Here is a 24,834-nt window from a genome sequence, read left to right as displayed (position 1 = left end):
TCTAGAAAATATAATTAAAAGGAGAGAGAGAACAAAAGGGAGTGCCCTGCCACAGAGGCAAAATGGGATGGGGGGTGGGAGGGATACTGGGATTGGTGGGGGTGGAGAATGGGCACTGGTGGAGGGATGGGTACTTGATCATTGTATAACTGAAACCCAAGCACAAAAATCTGTAAGTCTACAACTGTACCTCATAGTGTTTCATTAATAAAAAAAAATAAAAGAAAAGCAAAAAGAAAACATAATCAACCCAGCAACTACTGTAGAGACTGCATGGTAAAGCTATGAATCCTACACTGTTTAGTTTCCAAATTATTTTCTGAAACATTCCAGTCCACGGGTCTATCTTAATCTGTCCACAGCCAGTCCAGCAAGAATCACGATCATGACCATCTTGTTTTTGGTCGATTTCCTCGAGCAGGCCCCAGTAACATCTCCTTCCTCCTAGCCCTGATATTTTTTAAAAAGTGCCATATTCAAGGCTCTTTCAGGGTTAGGAGAATGAGACCCATCATTGTTACTGATATTTGGCATATTGGGTACGCCACGGGGAGACTTTGCCAGACTTTGCTGTGTGGGCAGGTTACATTCGGTAGCCTGCCAGTTTGTCCAAAGTAGGAATGAGATAATAAGATGTTGCTTCCGGGAGCTGGGTTTTATAGTCTCTGGGTCTTGGCCGTTGATGGGATTACGTGGCACCAGGGGGCCAGTTGGTGGTGTGACCCCTGCCTACTGGAATATGGAGGATCTGGGTGGAGGATGCTCAGCCCCGATTCGAGCAGGCTTGGCGATCTCAGCCCCGGGACCCGCATGCCTTGTTCCTCTGCCAGTACCTTCATGCGTGTGGAGAGTGGTCTCAGCATGGTGGTGGCTGGTTCTGGAGGTCTTGGGCTGCCGGCAAGAATAATACATGTTAATTTAAAAACAACAATACTGTCTTGAAATCAGATCCAGGAGCTCAAAATATTCCCTCCCTAACAGTATGATAAGCAACCCTGAGATATTCAAGTATCCTGCTGGGCATTAGACATTGAGGCTACAGAACGGCTGTTCCCACTGACTCTATTCTAATCTCTACCCTAAGAACAACATAATGGCTGAGGTCATTTGAAATGGGGTGGATTCTGATACTCAGCAAGAGAAAATGGGAAACCAAGGGGTTGGGGTAAGGGAGCAATACTGAGTGACACTAACCACAATAATATTATAATTGCATTATAGGAGGGGCATAAAACTTTGGATGACAAGCCGCCAATACATTTGCAAATCCAAAAGGGCACAGCACATTACAAAAACAGTAATTGCCTGCTCGAAGCAAACTAAAAGCATCTTTAGCTTTCTCTTAACTTTGTGTTATAATACTGATTTGAAATAATAAAATAGTCCTTTATTCAACCACTTACCAAAAGAGATCAGATTACACAATTACATAATTTTTTTATTTCATATTTTACTTCTTTTCTTTCCTTTCATATTGACCTCAATAAAGCCCGCAGGACACCCTTTAGATTCAAATGATATATAATTCCTCTTTTTATTCTGAACGATAATATTTTGGAGTAATTTTTTGTTGTATCTTGATATTAGTCTAAATATTGTTTTAAAAAAATCTATGGATTTATCACCGTTTTATTAATATCATCTAACTTAAAGAGTACAGTTTTACATCTTAGTATATGTATATGATTTATCCATAGCTTTAGATTTACCCCCAAATCTTTAAGACTATGATAGCATCAAATTGAACCATCTACTCCTTCTTCTTTCACTTTTTCTCAGAATAATGCCACTTTCTTTGTGGCATTAAATTCTTCCCATTTTATTATTGGTCAGTTTGATCTTTGTTGTTGAATTGTATGAATTCTTTATGTGTTTCAGGTTTCTTGTCCTGTGTATGGTGTGCAAATAGCTTCTTTTGGTTTGGTCTGCTAACTTTTTGCTTTGGTGCTGGTATTTTTATTGTATTTTGATATTATTTTCATTTTAAATAGAACTATTTGTGTATTTTTCTTTCTAATGCTACTTGCTTTCAGTCTTAAATAAACCTGAGGTCAGTGTATAGAAGCTACTCAACCTTGTTTCCTTCAAGTGTTTTATTACTCCAAGTCTTACCTGAATCTCTGGCATTTTTTATCTATTTACTGCATTAATAGTTTACATGGTACTTATTCTTTTTTATTTTCATGTTTTTCCCAGTGGCATTTATTGATACTTTCTTTTCTTCATTATATATAGCATTGGTCTGTATCATAAGTTAGCAGTATAGGTATTGGGTATTTCTTGTCCTTCATTTGGATATTAGATTGTATACTGATTTTGCTTTAATTATTATTGTGTGCTCAAATTAATATCTCTAACTTGTATGTTCTAAAGATGGGGAAAGTATCTCCATTTATATTCTTTTCTCTCATTATTGGTTTAATTATTTCTGATCTTTTGTGATTCCATTCAAATTTTGTAACTTTTTTTCTATTACTTTGAAGATTGCCATTGGGATTTTGATAGGATTTGTGCTGAATACAACTTGCTTTAGGGAAGAGAGACTTTTAAATGATGTTTATTATTCTAATCTCTGAGAATGAGTTATCCTTTGATTTATTCTCTAATACCCTTTGATAAAAATACCTTGTGTTACTCATTGTATGGCTCTTCCACTTCCTTTGTTAGGCATACTCCCAAGAACTTTTTCATTTTTGATGCATTCATATATTGGATTGTTATCTTAATTTTATGTCCATTATTGTTATCACATAAAAAGAAATACATATATATTGTATTCTGCCACTTTATAATTACTTAAATTAATTTCTTATGAATTTTTAGTTGCTTTTCTATATTCATTACAAAAACAGAAAATTGTGAGAGCTTTATTTTTTCCTAGTTTGGATGCCTTTTATGTTTTTTTTTTACTCATATCTATGATTGTAACATCAAAAATGATATTAAAGTTTTGTTTACAGTGAAAATGCTTTTCTTGTTCCTTTTTCATCATTGAATATAATATTAGCTATAGATTCATGTTAACAATATTTCTTTTTGTTGAAATGCATTCCATATTTTTTAGTTTTTATTATAAATGCATATGTGTTGATTCTTGTTATATTATATGGTAATGTGTTTTTTATCTTATGTTTTCTTCTGGGATATGTTAATTTGTCCATTTCAAATAATCTTTGGATTCCCAGAACAAATCCCATTTGGTCATGAACTGTGATTCATGTATTGCAGAATTTTACTTGGAGATTTCAATGAAAATTTTAACCTTTATATTCATCATAAGCATTGGCCTATAGTTCCATTTTTGTCTGTTCTGTCTTTTGCATTGTAATAAGGTTAATATAGCAGTTGTGGAAAGTAGTTTGGGGTATAAATTTAATTTCACTGTGTAGTTCATAATCAAAATTTCAGTTTGAATTCTTTTTAGCTTCAATATCCTTGGTGAAAAACATCATCAGCTCCTTTTTTCTTTTTCTGATATCATGGACCTACTTGTCTATGTTGAAGTCTTTTTTTTCCTTCTTTTTTCTTTTTGACTCAGTTACTCAGGAATTACTCCTTGTGGTGTTCAGGGGACCATATGGGATGCCGGGAATCGAATCCAGGTTGGCTGCGTTAAAGGCAAACACCCTACCTGGTGTGCTATTGTTCCAGCCCCTGAAATTCTTTAACTTTATTAAATTTTGTTGTGATAGCTCCTAACCCTCAATTGGGTGGTTTTAAGTTTGAGCTGTAGACATAGAGTATTTTCTTTAAGGATGTTCATCTTGTTTTTAAGATGGCTTCCTGCTGAAGTTTTATATTTATTTTGCCATCTGGGTTACCATTTTTTGTTTTCACACAGGCAGCACTGTGGCTTTGATGCTAAAATTCTCCTTTGTTAATATGTTTATTATGGGAAGAGGAAGCATATAGGGAAAGTTACAACATCCAACATTGATCAAATCTTGTGCATGAGGAGAAAACCCAACAGAGGTATATTTCCAAACAGTACATCTCCCTCCATAGTCAAAATAGATTCCTTTCCTTGTAAAAATCCGTCATGCTAAATCTTAGCATCCCTGCATGGTCATATCTCTGAAATCAAAACCGTGGAGGGGACAAGGGGACAATCTACTGCATGCCACTAGTCTATTTGGATTTAGTAGCCCACTCTCAATCAGAGTCAATGATTTTGTCCCTTCCGTAAGTTTGCTGCAAAAAAACACTCTTTTCTCATAACACTCGTCAAACAATAATATCAATCACCACGGCCACCATATTCTTCTCTTTTCTTCACTGCTACAATTCATGAGCCACAACCACCAATTTTATGCTCCATAAATGCATTGCTCTCTCATGCAGACCAGGCTGTAAGTTGATCGTTTTAAAGTGATTTTATATATTTTCTATTGTAACTGGCTCAACCATGTTAGTGATACCATTTTAAGTTTCAATAAATGTTTAATTATACTATAAATAAATCTGATTTAGAAAACTAGTTGCACTCTATATGAATTTATGAGTTCAACTATAAGATGGAAGGGAATAGTTCAGAGGGCCCAGGTTCAATCCAGGTTCAATCTTGGGCACCACATAGATTTGGTCCTCAGAGCACTGTGGGGAACAATTCCCAAGTACCACCGAGTGTGGTCCCCCGAAAATATTAAACAAAAATTGTTTAATATGTTTCTCTGTTGAGTCAAATATTTTCCTACATATGCATTAGAATGGAAACAACACCACCACCACCAACAACAACAACAACAAAAAAAACCCAGAAACTGTATGGCAATAACTTTGTAGTAGTTTGTCAGAAATATTTCTTGTTTAAATATAATTCAGAAGTTTCTGAATTATATTTAAATATATCTTAGAAAGGGTCTGCTCAAATTACCAGAGACCCTTTGAGGCGATATCAATTTTATGATTGTTGCTGATGAGAAAGTTATATAACTTTCAAGTGAATCCTTACAATCTTAAAACTGAAAAAGGTTTCTAGTAGGGTGGAAATGAAATCCCATTTCCTTCTCATTGTCTGTCATTGTCTGCCGATTGTCTGTCATCTACAAGTTGTTTACTCGAGTCATCCTAAATAGGATTGGGAGAACACTAGATGAAGGACAACCATGCGAGCAAGCCGGGTTCCGCAAAGGATTCAGCACCATCGACCATATCCACACGATAACCAAGCTCATTGAGGTTTCTCGGGAGTTCAAGATGCCGCTCTGTTTAACGTTCATTGATTTAAAGAAGGCCTTTGATTCTGTTGAGACAGAAGCGGTCATTGAAGCCCTAGCCAATCAGGACATTCAAGCCCAATACATCAGGATCCTCCGTGAGCTGTATTGCGGATTCACTACCAGGATCTCACCATTCTCAAAGAAGTGATCGTTGATGTCAAGAGAGGGGTTCGGCAGGGTGACACCATTTCACCAAAACTCTTCAGTGCCACCCTCGAGAACATCATGCGACGACTGGAATGGGAAGGAATGGGAGTGAAGATAGATGGTTGGCAACTACACCACCTCCGCTTTGCTAATGACATTGTTTTAATAACACCAAACATCAGCCAAGCGGCACAAATGCTGGCCGACTTTGACCATGAGTGTGGAAAGGTAGGACTCCAGCTGAATCTTACGAAGACAATGTTTATGAGAAACAGCCTCGTTCCTGATGCCCCATTCGCTCTCAACAGAACGACCATCTCCGAATGCAACAGCTATGTGTACCTAGGTCGAGAAGTCAACATGACAAATGACCTGGCAACCGAGCTGCGCAGGAGGAAGAGAGTGGCTTGGAGCGCCTTCAAGAACGTCGAAGAAATAGCTAAGAGGACAAAGAACCTCCGGCTCTGGGCACATCTCTTTGATTCCACTGTTCTTTCTGCATTAACATATGCCTCAGAGACCTGGGCCCTACGCAAACAAGATGAGAATGCTATTCAGATCTCCCAAAGAAGAATAGACTGAGACATAAACCTGAAAGCTTTGTAACCTTTCCCACAGTGATTCAATAAATAAAAAAAAAAAAAGAAGAATAGAAAGAGCTATGCTTGGAATATCACGTTTCACTCAAATGAGAGAAAGAATCCGGAGTTCTGACATCCGTCGACGATCAAGAATCAGGGACGCTGTCTCATTTGCCAAGTTGTCAAAAATCAGATGGGCTGGTCACATAATGAGATTTAAAGACGACCGCTGGACTAGAGCTGTTACTGACTGGATTCCACGGGATATCAAAAGACTGCGTGGCCGCCCATCTACCAGATGGTCAGACTTCTTCGTGAACGATCGGTTTGAGGCTTTTCATGTTCCCAGAGCAAACAGATGCTACACTAGCATGTGACAGGGACAAATGGAGACGTTACTGGTGCCCGCTCGAGCAAATCGATGACTAACGGGAAGTTAAGTGATTAAGTGAAAGGTCAGGTAAACTCCAAGTATGACTTTTGAAAAAAAATTGTGTTCTGACTGTAGTGGAGGGATATTGGCACTCTGGAAATAAGTATATTACACTAATAAAATTTCAATGTAAATACTATCATGAATCATGCTATATAATTCTTTTAAAAATGAAAAGAAACAGTCTAAAAATGACTATTCTTCAGACAAACAGATATTACAGGGGTTGACACTTGCCTTGCACATGGTCAAGCCTCTCTTGATTCCACCCACACAGTGTCCTGAGCATCACCAGGAGCAGCTCCTGAGCACTTCAGGATGTGCCCCCTCCAAAATCCCCCTACATTCAAAATTATACAAAGTACTTTGATATCCAAATGAATACAACACACTTTAAATAAAATTCCAGATAGTAAGAATAATTTGACAACTAAAATTAGAATATGTTTGACCACTAAATAATTCTTTCAATGTTTTGAAAAGTTAAATTTTGCATAACAATAATTATGTAAATGTGGTGGACTTAACTACTGAAATTCTAATAAAACCATATGAACAGTGAATAAATAAAGGAAGAGGGTCCCCTAGAGCTTTATTTTTTGATATTACTTTTCTGCATATAAATCACTTCCTGGTAAGAATCTGTAGCTCTGCATCAAAGGGTATTAAGGACTATAAAATGAAACTGGGAAAGTTCTTAAACAGGGTGAGTCAATCTCCAGATGGCGGTCAAATTGCTCTAGTTTTAACTTTGAGTTATTTTCTTTTGCTTGCACCAAATGCCTCCTTTAAGAAAGAAAGATTAGGGGCTGGAGTGATAGCACAGCGGGTAGGGCATTTGCCTTGCACGTAGCCAACATGGCCCACCTGGTTCAATTCCCAGCATCCCATATGGTCCCCCAAGCACCACCAGGAGTAATTTCTGAGTGCAGAGCCAGGAGTAACCCCTGAGCATTGCTGAGTGTGACCTAAAAAGCAAAAAAAATAAGTTAAAGAATTATGTTTCACAGATCAAAATCAAATATACAGTAAGCTCTTTCTGAAGTCTAAAGACTTATGAAGGACTGGTGGTATGTTCTTCAGACTACCTAGTTTTTCTGACTCTTTACTCCTTTTCTCAATTGCAATTTTTTTCTGTAATATTTTGCAAATTTATATTCAATTTTCTATTTAAAATAGCTTATTTTTGTAAATCTTGTCTTTTCATCAAGCAAATTCTGTACTTAAGTCAAAAACCTGTTATGATCACTCAGTCTAGCTCATGACCAACAGAGGAATATTTGATCAACGTGATATCTAAATTTGATAAGGCCACCAAAGGAACTTGGAAAGGACAGTAGAAAATAGACTTGTCAAGAAAACCAGAATAAGTAGCATGAGCATAAAGCATATGTAAGATGTATCTAATGAAGGCATTTCAAACAAGCCAATACAGGCTCTTGTACCATTTACTGCTATTATTTTATCTCACCATAATGAATTTATTAAAGTATAATTTAACACAAAATTTTTCCAATTTTATTTGTTGATTTCAAAAACCGGAATGTGAAAATAGAAGATTTTTTGACAAATACGGTAGTCAATCTAGATAGAAAATATTTACTAGCTCAGAAAAATCCACTGACTTTCACTGTACCAAGCTTCAAATGGCAATTATTTCTCTCATCCTAAAACAGACTGAGGAGAAGAAACAGACCTATATTTTGCCAATGATTATTCTTTAGCACAATTCTTAGTGTCTAGAGCAAAGTAAGTGACAAATGGTTATATGTGCAGGATTAATGACTGGCATGAGGCAGACTAATATGAAAGATTATGCTACTCATAACTTTTATAGAAGGATATGAATTCACATTGAGCATATGCTGTGAAAACATAAACCTTTACATACCACAAGTCAATAATGTCACTTATTTTGACTAATATATGGTTATGACTTAATTTTTCTTGCAGTAACTTCTCTGAGAAGATTTATCCACTGAATAATGCCATAATTAAGTTTTGAGATTAATCAAGAGTTGTGTTTGATGCAAATGACGAGAAAAAATATCCATAAATAATATTGTAAGGGGACTGTTGTTGTTAAATATATCCATAAATAAATAGTAGTAACACCTAGAGTTTTCCAGGACAGATGGCTAAAGAGTGGTTATAATTTTCTTATTTTATCGTTTCATGAAATTTACATCTTCACTAACTATGGAAAGGTAAATATAGTACTTATTTTCAGGATAATAAGGTTCTAATAGGGCAGAGAGATAGTTCAGTGGGTAGGGGACTTGGCTTTCACACAGCCAATCTAGGTTCAATCCCTGGCACCCCATACATTCTCCTGAGCCATAACAAGGGGTGATCCTGAACATAGAAGCAGGAGTTATCACTGAGCACTTTCTGGTTGTGGTCTCAAAACAATGCAAAGCATACTGCACATACTGTACATAAGACTAAAGATGAAAATTTGAGTTAGTTATGAAGTTATTACTAGCTAAGTCTTAGTTTCTAGCAGATTTTTAAATATGGCACTCTACTTCAAAGAAAAAGTGTGTCTTAGGGAAATTGATGATCCTAGGGGTAGAACAGGAATAATATATGATTAATCTGGAACTACTTCTTATGAAAAATATTGTAGCATTAAAGACTGAGAGAAATAGATCAAAAGGTTACAGAGTCTGCCTAAGTTTTCATATAAAAAGTCTATTCCTATTCCTTTCATATACTCTGTTGAAAACATAAATGTCCATAATTATTTATATTAATATTAATTTGAAAAATAAAATCAGGTCGTAACAATATGATTGATTCCTCACATTTAAAAATGTGACACCGTGAAACTGTGGTGTATTACAATATCTTAGTTTTAGTACCTTCCCTACATTTATTTTTAGTCATAATAATAAATTGAAGATTTTGTTTTTCAAAAAAAATAATATGCCTTTTTTCCCTAGAAACTAATTCAGTTGGAGATCAGAGCAATAGTACTATGGGTTAGGTATGTGTCTTGTGTGTGATTGAGCTGGTTTTGATCCTTAGCACCCCATACAGTCCTCCAAGCCCACCAGAAATGATCCTGAGCACAGGGTCAGGAGTAAGTCCTGATCACAGTCAGGTGTAACCCTAAAACATAAACAAACCAAAATAAAGTAAATCAGTTTTGAGTCCAACAAACAGTGGCTAAAATATTCATTGACAGTTCAAAACACCTTAGGTAAAATAACTTAATTCCCATTAATACATTAATATCTATTTTCTCAATTCCCATTAATCTATTAATATCTATTAATATCTATTTTCTCAATTGTGAAGATGAGGAAACAGATGTAATGATCTCAAAAAATTACAACTAGTTAATTGGTGGGACACAGAGGTAATCTTATTCATGATGTTAATGTCTTACTAATTACACTGTTTTATTATAATTAGGATATAATAACTTCTTCCAAAAAATTCAGTTAGCTACACTTCATCTAAAACCACTAGTGAAGTAAACACCTGTACCTTTAAAAAAGGTAAGTGGAGCAGACTCTTCATTTACTTCTCATAACCTCCAGTCACTTATAAATAGGCATCATTTTGTTCCTCTAATAATTAAGCATTTTGAGAATCCATTAAAGCTACTCTTTCATCTAAAAAAAGAAATGAATAAAGCCCTTCTAATAAGCAAAAGGTTACTTCTGTTTTGCATCTGCTGCACAAATTATTATTAACTGAACTTTCTAATGTCTCAGTTCTGATGCAGTAAAAGGATGTTTTGATTAAATAGAACCATTTTCTTGGTAACAATATTACAAATGCCATAGTTTAAAACAAGTTAAGTATATTTACTGTTTTTTTCAAGTGTCTTGAAAATTTCTAAAGATTATTTTCTGTTCTAATTTTTTAAAAAGAAACTGTAAATTATAGCATTTTATAAGTTTCAGCAATGTAGTATTAAAAATTCATTGTCACTGTCTCGCATTGTTCATCGAATTGCTTGAGCTGGCCCAGTAACATTGTGAACTTGTAACTGTGTTTTCCATATTGAATAATTGAATACCTCACGGATAGCTTTCCAGGCTTTGCCATGTGGGCAAGATACTCTCGATATCTTGCTAGGCACTCTGAGAGGGGCAGAGGAATCAAACTTGGGTCGGCCACATGCAAGGCAAATTCCCTACCCACTGTGCTATTGCTCCAGCACTATTATAGATACATATTAAAGTAATTCAGACTAAAATTTTAATGCATAATGGAAACAAAAGTTTAATGTTAAAAAGCCTTAAAATAATCAATGTAAAGTTTTTTCCACTTCCTTCTACAGACTAATATTCTGAAGACATACTGCTACAGTTACTCTTTGTGGTACTGAAAAGATAGACATGATGTATTTAATACATATACATGGTATGTATACTGTATGCATTAATTTTTTAATTCAGTTAAGTTAATCAAATCAATGAAGATTAACCAAAAGCAAATTTATTTTGTAGGTTTTTTAAGCTAAGCTACGTTTGCAGTGATAAGAACACAGTACAGAAAAATTTTACATAATCTCAAATCTATTTATTTATCAAACAGTTATCTTCTGAAGATGTTTCCATGAGTTTGAAGTTATTTATTTTGTTTCTTTACTAAGGAAGGCATACCCTGTGGTTCTCAGGGGCTACTCCTAGTTTAGTACTCTATTATTGCTATGTTGTCAGGGACACCGCCTGATTTTCTACATACACAGCACATGTACTCAGCCCTTTGAGATATCTCTATACACTCAAAACTCACTCATTTTTTAATGCTTATTTTAAAATGTTTATGGTAATGGCTGCAAGCCAGGGTATTCAGAATAATCTTGAAGACAAACTATAGTGGAAGACATACACTATCATATAGTCACAACTGATAATGAAGTAACTGATTCAAAGTTTCTATTAACTTAAGAACTGAGAAAAGGGACACAGGAAATTAAAAAGAAATCACAAAAAAGACCTATAATGAGCTGTGGAAAGATGCTGCTTCTTAGTACAGAAAGAGTGGTCTTTAGTAAATGATGTACAATCTTGACTCTCCATTACAAAACACACGTTAACTTTAGACAGACTGTGAACTTAAATGTAAAAGTTAAGAAAATAAACCTTATAGAAGAAAACATAGGAAAAGTTCATTTATAATCTTAATGAGAAAACAAATCTAGAGACAGAACAATAGTACTGCAAGTAGGGCACTTGCCCGTCATGTGTTTGATCTAGATTCCATTCCCAGAACCACATATGGTCTCTTGAGAACACCAGGAGTGATCCCTGAGCACTGTCATGTTTGGTGCCACAACCCACCATTAAACTGGAGACAAATGTAACCCAAAGGGAAAGAAATGAACTGAATTAGATTAAGACAAAGAAATAGAGAACCTCACTTTTTTTGAGGATAAAGTTAAACAACAGTTTAGGAAAATATTTGCAACACATTACATGTACTCTAAATATTAATAAGAAAAAGACTAACAACTGAGTGAAACCATAGGTAAAGTCTGATTGCTATATCTACTGAAGCTGAGCACTTGACTAGCATTTCTACTGCTTTCCATACCTCTAGAAACAAGAAACAAGTATACTTGCTGAGTGAAAGAAATGTTATCATAAATACTAAATTTATTAAACATCTGAATTTAAATTTAGGACTCTTTGTTGGTTTATATGGTAAAAATGGTAAAATTATCCTTGGGGAAGGTGTTGACTGGGAACACATGAGACCAGATTCTGAGATTCTTCAGTATTTTTTAGATTACATGTAACACCATCTACATTTTAGAATCACATATTTAATAGAAAAACACAAACATGATACAGCTAAAATCATGAATATTATCCTACTAATTGTTATGTCCAGATTTCTGGAAATAGCATGATCTCATCTTCTCTTACTAGACTATATCCCACTGAATATATAAATATGTACAACTTTTTATTCATTTGCTGTCATTGGACATTTGTGTTGTTTCTATACACTATTTTCTAAGTGCTGCAACAAACATAAGTGTGTATATATCTTTTTAAATTAATGTTTTTGTGGTTTGGGTGGTAGGAAGCAGTCACAATCCATAGTTTAAGAAGCTAGGTGCTAGATAATATGGTAGAAATTGGAAATAAATGATGAGTAATAGAGATGTGTTTCCTGCTATCAAAGTTTTCTAAATAGCATTTTAATTCAGAAATTAAGAATCTATAGACCAGAAAAATGTTACAGGGGTTTAGATTCTTGCAAGTGACCAAATTCAATCTTTATTACTGTACCTGTCCCCCTGAGCACCATCAGGAGTGATCCCTGAGCACAGAGTCAGGAGTTAGTCCTACACACTACCAGGTATGACCCAAACTCCCTCCCCAAAGAAAAATAAGGTAAAATGATCAATACACAATTAATTTTGTGAAAATATATGTGGCCATGTGGGACCACTCTCCACACGTCCGGACGGGCCTCATGCATGAAAGAACTGAAGAACTGGCAGAGGAAGCCAGGCATCCGGGTCCCGGGGCTGTGGTCTCCAAGCCTACTCAGATTGGGACTGGGCCTTCTCCAACCAGACCCCCAATCTTCCAATAGGTAGGTGTCACACCCACCAGCTGCCGCCAGCGCCAGGTTGGTCCCATCAACGGCCAAGATGCAGAGACTATAAAACCCAGATCCTGGAGGAGAACAGCACAGAGTCTCCTGCCCCCACGCCTGGCTGTCCTCACCGGGGCCCCTTAGAGGGGGGAGGGTTGAGTTTCTCTTCCCTCCCCGCCCTGAGCAGAGCTCCAGCAGCTGAGGACCTCCGGAGCCAGCCACAGCCATCCTGGGACCACTCTCCACATGTCCGGACGGGCTTCATGCATGAAAGAACTGGCAGAGGAACCCAGGCATGCGGGTCCTGGGCTTGAGGTCTCTAAGCCTACTCGAATTGGGACTGGGCCTTCTCCAACCAGACCCCCCATCTTCCAGTAGGTAGGCATCACACCCACCAGCTGCCACCAGCGCCAGTTTGGTCCCATCAACAGCCAAGACTCAGAGACTATAAAACCCAGCTCCTGGAAGCTGGACATCTTTTTATTTATTTATTTATTTATTTATTATTTTTTTTTTGGAATTTTTTTCCCTTTATTTTATTTTATTTTTTTTACAGTTGTAGATTTACAATTTTTTGTGCTTTGGTTTCAATTATACAATGATCAGATACCCATCCCTCCACCAGTGCCCATTTTCCACCACCATAGATAATATCCCTCCCACCCCCATCCCCCCATCCCCCCTGTCTCTGTGGCAGGGCAATCCCCTGTGTTCTCTCTCTCCTTTTGGGTGTTGTGGTCTGCAAAAGAGGCATTGAGTGGCAAACATGTTCAGTCCATAGTCTACTTTCGACATGCATCTCCCCTCCTGGGAGGATCCTCCAAACATCCTTTATTTGGTGCTCCCTTCTCTATCTGAACTGCCCTTTCCTCTAGGATACCCGGCTGGCCTCTAAGTTATGGTGTAATCCTCCTGGTGCTGATCTCAGCTATTCTTGGCTATTAATCTCATATTTTGTTACTTTATATCCCCCAGATGAATGCAATCTTTCTATGTCTATCCCTCTCTTTCTGACTCATTTCGCTTAGCATGATACTTTCCATATTGTACCACTTGTATGTAAATTTCATGACTTCATCTTTTCTAACAGCTACATAGTACTCCATTGTGTAGATTTACCAAAGTTTCTTTAACCAGTCATCTGTTCTTGGGCATTCAGGTTTCTTCCAGTTTCTGGCTATTGTAAAGAGTGCTGCAATGAACAAACAAGTGCAGATGTCACTTCGACTATACATTTTTGCCTCTCTGGGATATATTCCAGGAGTGGTATTGCTGGGTCAAATGGGAGCTCAATTTCTAATTTTTTGAGAATCGTCCATACTGTTTTCCAGAAGGGCTGAACCAGTGGACATTCCCACCAACAGTGAAGGAGTGTCCCTTTCTCGCCACATCCACGCCAGCATCGGTTGCTTTTGTTCTTTTGAATGTGGGCCAGTCTCTGAGGTGTGAGATGGTATCTCATTGTGGTTTTGATCTGCATCTCCCTGATGATTAATGATGTAGAGCATTTTCTCGTGTGCTTTTTTGCCATTCGGATTTCTTCTTTGAGAAAGTTTGTGTTCATTTCATTGCCCCATTTTTGGATGGGGTTGGATGTTTTCTTCTTGTGGAGTTTAACCAGTATTTTGTATATCCTGGATATCAACCCCTTGTCAGATGTGTATTTGGTGAATATCCTTTCCCATTCTGTAGACTGTCTTTGTATTTTGGTCACTGTTTCTTTGGAGGTGCAGAAGCTTCTTAGTTTAAGATAGTCCCATTTATCTATCTCTGTTTTCACTTGCTCGGCCAGTGGCGTGGCATCTTTGAAGATACCATTAGCTTCAATGTCATGGAGGGTTTTGCCAACTTTATCTTCAATGTACCTTATGGTTTCTGGTCTGATGTTGAGGTCTTTAATCCATTTTGATCTTACTTTTGTACATGGTGTTAGGCAGAGTTCTGAACCTATTTTTTTGCTTGTAGCCATCCAGTGATGCCAACACAATTTATTAAAGAGGCTTTCCTTACTCCACTTCACATTACTTGCACCTTTATCAAAGATTAGATGATCATATGATTGAGGGGAGATGTCAGTGTATTCAACCCTGTTCCATTGGTCTGCAGTTCTGCCTTTGTTCCAGTACCATGCTGTTTTAATTATTACTGCTGTACCGGGACATCTTTTTATATTATTTGTTCCTTGGAGAATCTGGCAGGCTACCAAAAGTATCCTGCCCGCACAGCAGAGTCGGGCAAACTTCCCGTGCCATACTCAATATGCCAAATGCCAGTAACAATGATGGGTCTCATTCTCTTAATCCTGAAAGAGCATTGAAATGGCTCTTTTAAAATCTCAGGACTAGGAAGAAGGAGACGTTACTAGTGCCTGCTCGAGGAAATCGACGAACAACAGGATGATTATGATCGTGATATGTGGTAAATAAAATATATAATGTAGAATTACAGACTTATGTTTGATTATTTGTGCCCTGTCCTCTTCTGGGTCCTCTTACTTTCAAGACCAACCTTACATTCAGAATTCATCAAGCATCAGTCCTAGAAATTATCCTTCTCATTTTGGAATTCTAATAGTGTGATTTGTCTGAATTCAATGAAAAATATTACCACCAAACTAATTCTATGACTTCTAAAGTAACACAGCCTGATGATTCTTCAGTTATTCTCTATAATAGTATCCTCAAATTAAAGTCATATCCTGTAGTATTTGTGTCAAAACTAGAAATCTTGATCCCATATCTAACACGCTCACATTTTCTTATTTCATCAAATATCAACAACTAGTCACACAATTGCTCAGGTTGAAAAACTTGAAAGCACCCATACTGCTTGATTTTTCAATAATGTGTTTTGAAGGTAGTATGTGTGTGTACATATTTATGTCATCATCAAGCGAATATAAATATTAATGTATATATTAAGTTCAGCATTTGTCAAAAATTCTACTTTTCTCTTAATCCAATTTACTGTTGGTAGTGATTTGACAATGAAATAGTCCTAAATTGCTATTCTCTATTAAAATTAACATTGTATTCTCTATATAACCTTTTCTCTGCATATCAATCTAAATAATCATTTATAAAGACCAAATGAGACCTCTTTGCACTTTCTAACTGCTTAAAACATTTCACTTGATACTAGTAATGTGTCATATATTTCAAAATGCCCTACACAGACCCTCCTTAGGCCTCATTTTCTGTTTTCCCAGATGGTGATATTCCAGCCCACACTCTGCTGACACTCTGGTCTTGACGTGGTGCAGATGCTCTATTTTAACATTTCTAAGTCAATTTGCTCTAGAGAAGTTTTCCATATTTTCATTTGCATCATAAGAACAGACTACATGTCTAGGAATTTACTAAACATTTATTATTGATGTTGTTTCATAACATACATCACTTGGAGCTGGTTTCTGTTTGTACAACATCAAGTTTACAAAATTTACATTTTCCTTCTGTAGTTAGACATTTTCTTTCCAAAGAGAATAATTGACTCAGAATTCTTTCTTAAAATTGATAATGTTCTCTAAAGTCGCAAACATTTATTTTTTCCTTAAACTATACCAGGTACTGGAATTCTATTAGAAATGCTTGTTAAAATATTTAAAGGAAAGAGGTTTATGAGAATAATGACAAAAACTTACAAATAAGGTTATTTTATGTGTAGTGAAAAAGGAAGAAATATGTATGCCCATACTATATTCTGTTTTAAAAAGGCTATTTTGTTGATAATAATTCAACAGTCCTTCTGAAAATAGAAGGAACTCTTCACACAATGACTGATTTTATGGTTATTAGTTTTTTTTCCTGAGAGTATCAATAAGAGAACAAAGTAAATATAGTTTTCAGTTTATTGGCTTTAATATGAGTGTTTTATTTATTTTAATTATTACTTTTGTTTTACATGTATGACAAAGCCTGGCAAGCTACCTGTGGCGTATTTGATATGCCAAACACAGTAACAACAAAGTTTCATAATGGAGACATTACTGGGCCCACTTGAGTAAATCGATGAACAACAGGAGAACAGTGATACAGACAGTGCTATGCATGACTACTATCTTAAAGCAGTGATTCACATACTATTGTTTACAATGAATTGGTTCCATCTAAATTTCTTAAATAGACAAATGAATAAAAAAATTATTATTTCTCCAGCATTTTCCACCTCCCCTTACATTTATATTTTTCTTTGTTCTAAATCTTCTGCATTCTGCTGGTCATGTTTCAATACAAAGATTCAGTTGTATTGAATTAAAAATGATAGTTATCATTTTTCTTATCCTGAGGTAGATTTTTTCCCATTAATACATGAATTATTATTAGTCTTACCTTCACTTTACTTCTCAGCTGTTAATAAGTCTGCAGCTTGCACCTAGCTCACCTATCTATCCCTCTTCCTGAATCAATGAGATAGGCCCTCTAAATCACATCATTATATTTGATCTCCATTGTCAACAAGTCGGTTTGTAATGGGGTGTATGGTCTTTCATCAATTTGAAAGCAAAGAGACTGGCCACTGTGGATAGAGAGAGTAGAACTGGAACTCTATCTGCCACAGCAGGATGTCAGAGAGATGGAGGTTAAGTCTAGACTCCTGAGCCCGGGGACTGTTGAAAGACCAAAGGCCAAATTGAAAATAAATTTGGTTCTTCTTAGTATTTTATAGATGTCAAATTAACACAAAAGGGGATAGGTTCAGTGGTGGTGGAAGGTCAAAGGGGTATACCCTATAATAGAAGAAGGGAGATGTGTCAGTATTACTAAAGAAATGACTTTATCAGACATCAAGGAGCACACTTCCAGTACTTAATTCTAATTAAAGAGTACAATCAAGATAAAAGTAGAGCATGGGCCAGTTTCCCAATATTGAACCAATAGGAGCAGAATGAATACTCGATTTTTTCTTCTGCTTTTATCCCTCTCTTCTATTTCTCCTTCTTTTCCTTTGCTCTTTGTCTCCTATATGTACCCAGTGGAATTGGAAGGATAAAACATTTACCTTACACAATGTGCCTGAATATAGGGGTATTATGCAGAAATGATGTCTCAAACATTTAGGGCCGGAAAGATGGATTAGAAACTGCACTCTAGATTTTATTTCTAAGTGAATACAAAGCTCTTGTACCCTAAGCATGAGTTTTAAGAAACTGCAGTGAAGTAGTAAAAATCTTGAAATCTTAGACTCTCATCTCAAATGATGTTCTGAAGCAGTCCACACCACTTTACTTCAGGATAATCATCTCAGAGTGCATCTGTCTTCCTCACAGTGTAAGGATTTTTGATACTGTCATCAATAACTAGGATTGCCATGATACTTTCTGATGATAATGTGTTATGTCAGGTAAATGCGGAATAATATTGTATCTTCACTGATCTCTAGGAATCAGCACAGGTATCCTGGGAAGAGATGATAGAATGCATCTGAAAGCAGCTAGAGCAAGAGGGACAGAATATGATGCTGGTAACTATTTTCCAGTTGTGCCAAGCTTCCGGTGAGAGAATAAACACTCTGGTAAAGATGTCAGAAGATATTTCAATCACACTGCGAGAAAAGCTCTTTGAGCGTCAAGAAAGTGATGGTCTCCAACAAGTGAAAATAAAACAATCATGGAAAGTTGGAATATATTCAAATGTCTTACACAAAATTTGGCACAATATAATGAATATACTATGTAACATCAAGTGCCTACCAATTGGCTGAAATTTGAAGGCTTTGGAGATTTTTAAGAAATTGACATTCGTATCAATGAGAAGCAAAGTGCTGAATGTTCCATTTGTGCCAGAACTGAAAATTGTTCATACAGGGAAAAAACCCAGGAAAATAAATACCATAAGTTATTGGTGATTGATTTTTAGAAGCAAATTGTTTTCAATTATTATAAGGAATAACATATTTGAGATCAGGTAATAGTACAGTTGGTAAGGTTCTTGCCTTGTATGGACCTGACCCCAACTTAATCACTAGCATTGCCCATGGTCTCTTGGGCAGTGCCAAGAGCAATCTCTGATCACAGAGCCAGGAGTAAGAACTGAGCATCCCTGTGTATGACATACAAGCCAAAAAGAATAAAGAATGAAGAAAAATAAATAAAAACATCTGAGCAGCAGTCAGTTGGATGATACATGAGAGTATATCATAGAATATGATATATTAAATAGAATATATCAAGCTATTCTTGAGACAACATAATTGTTTAAGCAGAAGAAGGAGGAGGAGGAGGAGGAGGAGGAGGAGGAGGAGGAGGAAGAAAAGAGCCTAGGTATTTGTTAAACACACTAGTTAAAGTCACAGACTTCATGCCAATTTTACCTTAAATTAGTTCTCCACCTTACTTGATTAAAATAGGCATCTGGGTCATCACTGAAAAGGATCCCACAGAGCCATGGTTAATATACAAAGTATTGATTTCTCGATGTTTTCTCCAGAGGGACCTTAGACTGCTTAATAGAATGACTATATTCTCAAGAAATGATACTCAAACCTTCAGGAACTTCAAACATTGCTAACTTAAAGTCTCTAGATTGCTAAGTAGATTGACCAAACGATGTGCACAAGAAGCAAAAGGAATTACCAGTCTGGTGCTCAGGAAGTAATTATGTGGTTCTAGAATATAGTAAATGATATCAAGAACTATCAAGTGAATTTTACTCTGATTACAAGTAATCTGTAATTATTTAATGGATGACAATATTTAATGGATGTGAGTAAGAGACGTGAGTTTTATGGGTCAGAAACAAAAGACTTTAGAATGTAGTAAGCAGATGAGCTTCATGATGTATTTTCATTTCATGCAGATAAGTTTCGTTTGCCTGCTGAGACCAGTCAGGCATTAAGAAGAGTCCCAGATAGATGTATTGAATGTATCATTGCTGAAGAACCTCAAATTCTGCAATTTTCCACTTTTTAAAAATAGGTGCACTTGCAAATATTCCTTGCTGTTTTCATGGAAGAATATGATACCTAGTATAATATACTGCTCACAAAGTCATGTATATTCTAGCCCCGAGTGAGACATTCTTTCAATACTGTTTGGTTTACTTTTTCAAGAATGTTTGTACAGCAAAGTACACAGAATTATATTTGAAATAAAGAGATTCAGGAGAATTATCTCCCCAAAACATTCATCCCCTCATTTTTATACCATTTACTTCTGGTGGATTTTTGTCATAGATGTCTCACATCTGCACTTGACTGATAGGGGCTGAAACTAATCAGTTCAAATTGTTTTATGTGACATTTAGTTAAAGCTACTATCAAGAGCTTGTTAACAGCTGAGTGAAGAAGATTTGTACTATTGACTTCAGACTTGCACTCCAAATCAACAGTAAATAAAACCCTGTAAATATTCAGTATCTTGTTTAGGAAATCAGGTGGCATTGTTCATACATTTGCCATGGCCTTTTCTTAATGCCAAGACATTAAGATAGAGCAGATTATATAAAAGTATACCCAAGGTTCTAACCTAAACTCCATGTACTACAATTCTTCCAACAAAACCTGACCTGACATTGTCAATGACATAAATGACTTGAAGGATTCATATGACTAATTCTAAGGTGCACATATTTTATGGGAATGAAAATTAACACCTGGCTTTTTATACAAAATCCTAAACCCTCAAGGGCACACAGGTACACTTGAAAAGAAAAATTTATTTACCATTGCTGTGGAACCCACAAACAGTATTACCTTTTCATCATCATTTCATGGCGTAGCGATGCCCACGAACTGTTAACTAAGGACAAAGAAACCATAGTGAAATGATATCCCTTGGGCAGTTCCGACACAAACAGTAGATTCTACAATTGCAACTACTAGGAACCATATGGTCTACCAGATGGCTGAAGATAATATGCAAATTGGAAATACCATCTACCTGTGCCTGAGAAGTCAAACTTGAGGAACCCCAAAAAAGTGCTTTGAGTTCAATTGTGATTGTTATAAAGTTTCCTTTTCCTAGAGGAGAGTAAAAGTTTTGATTTTTAAATGAAAAAAGTTTAACCTTTAAAAATATGTGTTTCTTAGAAACAAGAATTAAAATATATTTCTCAAGTCTCTGTCAGATATGGCAGAATTTGGAGCAGACCCACCCAAAATTCAAGTGAGTTAGTCTGCTTATAAAGTAATGTTTTAAAATTAACACAAATATTATTTTCTACATATATTATGCAGTAATTAAAATGACAACTTGGGTTATATTAGAGCTCTGATTTAATTGAGGGATGTTTGGCTGATTACAAACAGTGTATTCATTTTTTAAAAATGAAATTCTAATTAGTGTTGGCTTCCTGTCAAAATCAGCAATTAAGAAAGTTGTCAAAGTCAATCCTATTATTCATCTTGATAATGAAATTATTTAAACATCAAACATGAATGTTCTATTAGCTTGAGGAGTATAATTGTTGTTAACATTGCTCATAGGGCTTAATAAACATATCACATCAGCTACATTATCTACCTAAATACCTGTACACAGATGCCTGCGATTAAGAACGTGAAGCTTTGTAGAATTAAGTGTGTGACTGAAATTATTTTGCAAATATTTGAGTAACACATATGACATATGTTGGAAAATATGGCCCCATGTGTTGCACTTGAAAGTGAATTAAGGTCCTTTTTATGAAGTGTAAAAAATTTACTACACTTATTTAAAATATTTAATTTTATGTCTCTTTGTATATATTTCCATGATATAATTATGAACTTATCCATTAACCAGAATGTTTCCTCTTGCCTGTTTATTTCTTCCAGCACTTCCCATCTATATGATTTTCATACAAGCATTTATCTTTATGTATTATATAAAATTATTTACATTTTCTAGAATCACAAGGAAGAGAAAAAAACTCAAAATAACAAAAGGAATTACAACTTATAGGATAGAAATACAAAGTATTACAAGACACTTTTATAAAGACTTTTATGGCAGAAACTGAGTAGTCAATTCAAACTGAAAAATTTAATATTCATTTTAGAGTTCAATGAAAAAAATGAAAAATAAGATCATGGAAATTGAAATCAACGTTACACTAAGACCTAAAGACCAGGACCAAATGGTTTCCAAAATAAATTCTACAAAAAAATTTAAAGTATTAGACACTAATTTTTTACTCTGAAATTAGACAATAATAAAAATTTCTGATGAATATAGGTAGAAAAAAATTCTTTAAAAAATTAGCAAATCAAATTCAACAATACATTTAAAAATTAAATTAATCCAGTAAAGCAAGGATTTTTCAAATTATAAAAAGTTAAATCCAAAAAAACATTAAAAACCTAAGATTGCTCCAGGAAAGCAGGGATATTTCAACAAATATGACACTTCTATGTCAATAAAGGGAGGTAAATATATATGATCATCTTGATAGAATTGGAAATTATTGAAAAGTTTCAGTAGTCTTTTTTTAAAATAAAAACAACACAATACTATAGAAAAAAATCTAAACACAAAACAGTCATATATAATAAAAGCCAAGGAACGTTAAGTATACTCAATGATTAAAAGCTGAAATGTTTTCCTCTGAGTTCAGGCATGCCACAATGTTTCACTCTTGTCACTATTATTTAAAATAGAGCTCAAAGTTCAAGTCAGAGCAATTAGATGAGCATAGTGTAGGTATTCAAATTGGGAAGAAGCAGCACCCTCTCACTCTTCTCGGCTGTTAAGATAATATATCTGGGAAATCACTAGTGCCTAAGATACTTCTAGAAATAATGCACAATGACCATAGAGAGGCAGACTACAAAATCAGTATGAAACGTCTATTGCATTTGTATACACATGACAAACTAGTGAAGGTATCAAAAAAATGATGCCATTTAGAATCACAAGAGAAAAAAATTGTATGCATTGGAATAAAGTCTAAACTATAAGACACTCAGGAGTGAAAGTAATTACAGAGAAATGGAAAACTTTTGTGTTAACATGTCAGAAAAATTAACATTAAGATCGCTATATTTCCTAAAACTATATACAGATTTAAAGAAATACTTATCAAGGTCCCAGTAGAATGTATTTTGAACTACAAGAAACACTAAATAATAGCCCTCAAATACTTAGAAACAAATTTAAATGGAGAAATTATGCTTTCTAACTTTAAATAATGCTTCAAAATAATGATAATATGACATTGGAATACAAATAGACACACAGATCAATAAGAAAGAATTGAAATTCCAATAGTTGTGCATATACAGCCAACTAATGTATGCAGAGGTTTTTTGTTTTATTTTGTTTTTTTTTTTTAATGCTGGCTGGGCTGGAGCGATAACACAGCAGCAGGGCGTCTGCCTTGCACGCAGCCAACATGGCCGACCCGAGTTCGATTCCTTTGCCCCTCTCGGAGAGCACAGCAAGCTACCGAGAGTATCTCGCCCGCACGGCAGAGCCTGGCAAGCTACCCGTGATGTATTCGATATGCCAAACACAGTAACAAGTCTCATGATGGAGACGTTACTGGGCCCGCTCGAGCAAATCGATGAACAATGGGAGGACAGTGTATTCAGTGTGTATTCAGATTTAATGCTGGCTAGCTTTCCAATTCACTATCCATGGTGGGTCCACCACCAAGATGCAGATTTTCATGAAAACCCTTATGGGGAAGACTATCACTCTTGATGTTGAACCCTTGGATATGAAAGAAAATGTCAAGGCCAAGATCCAGGGTAAGGAATTCCTCCCAATCAACACAGATTTATCTTTGCTGGTAAAGAAATTGAAGATGTACTTTGTCTGACTACAACATCCGAAAGGAGTCCAATCTTCATCTTGTTTTGAGACTTCAGGGTTGCTCAAAGAAAAGGAATAAGTTTTACACTATTCCCAAGAAAAATAAGCATAAGAGAAAGAAGGTTAAACTGACCTGAAATATTACAGGGTGGATGAAAATGACAAAATCAGCCTCCTTCACCGGAAATGCCCTTCAGATGAATGTGCTGGAGTGTTTATGGCCAGCCACTTTGACAGACATTATTGTGGCAAAGATTGTCTGACATACTGTTTCAACAAACCAAAAGCCAAATAATTTACCTGTATGGATTAATAAAGGGCATAAACTCTTAACATTGTTAAATTTTGGTTCATTAAAGTGATCTTAAAGCACAATAAATAAATTAAAAAGCAGGCTAATTCTCTTCAAGAAATGATATTGGTAAAACTGGGAGGCTGCATTAAATATAACTATTCTTTATGAAAATTCAAAATGGATTAAAATCCTAAATATAACACCTTAAATCATAAAATCCAAACCAGACAGAACTCTTCTCAGCTCTGTAGCTAAGATATATTTTGGCACTCAACTCCAAAGGCAAGGGTAAAAAAGCAAAAATAAATAGGCCTATGTAAAACTAAAATTTTTAACAGAAAAATAAAAGCTATAATCAAATGAAAACATTCCAAAAAATAGAAAATGATATTCTGCCTCTTAATGCATATTTAATTTGAAGTAGAGGGATCTTGAGGAGACTGTGACAGAGAGATAGAGACAGACAGAGAGAGACAGAGAGCGCGGGAGTGAGAAAGAAAGGAGAGAGAGAGAGAGAAAGAAAGAGAGAGAATATGAGAATGTCTGAGAGTGTTAACTCTTCCCTGTCTTTACTCTGTGGCTTGGCATGTAAATATGTACAGCCACTATGGAAAGCAATCTGATGAGATCTTTTAGCTGAAATTCAAATTTTTAGGAGCCAAGTTGAGGTGCTTTTGCAGAAGTAGATCTTGAGCTCTGCTGGGTGCGCTTCCCCATCCCAAAATAATGGTCACGTGTTGTCCCATTTCTATGTATTTTTATCCGAAGAAAATCTAATTCAAAAATATCTATACAACACTTTTGATGAAATTTTTATTTAAAATAGTCAAAGGTTAGAAACAAATCTATGTATG

The 24,834-nt window shown here is 35.6% G+C and overlaps 1 pseudogene; it reads left to right on the top strand.

Annotated features, from left to right (window-relative positions):
- The first annotated feature begins 23,527 nt into the window (after positions 1 to 23,527).
- Positions 23,528 to 23,980, top strand: LOC130020177 (ubiquitin-40S ribosomal protein S27a-like; annotated as a pseudogene).
- Positions 23,981 to 24,834: the final 854 nt, after the last annotated feature.

Source organism: Sorex fumeus, unplaced genomic scaffold (genome assembly GCF_029834395.1).
Source record: "Sorex fumeus unplaced genomic scaffold, SorFum_2.1 ptg000010l, whole genome shotgun sequence".
Classification (NCBI taxonomy): domain Eukaryota; kingdom Metazoa; phylum Chordata; class Mammalia; order Eulipotyphla; family Soricidae; genus Sorex; species Sorex fumeus.
Note: the sequence above shows the minus strand (reverse complement) of the source record. Positions and strands in the feature narration are given on the sequence as shown.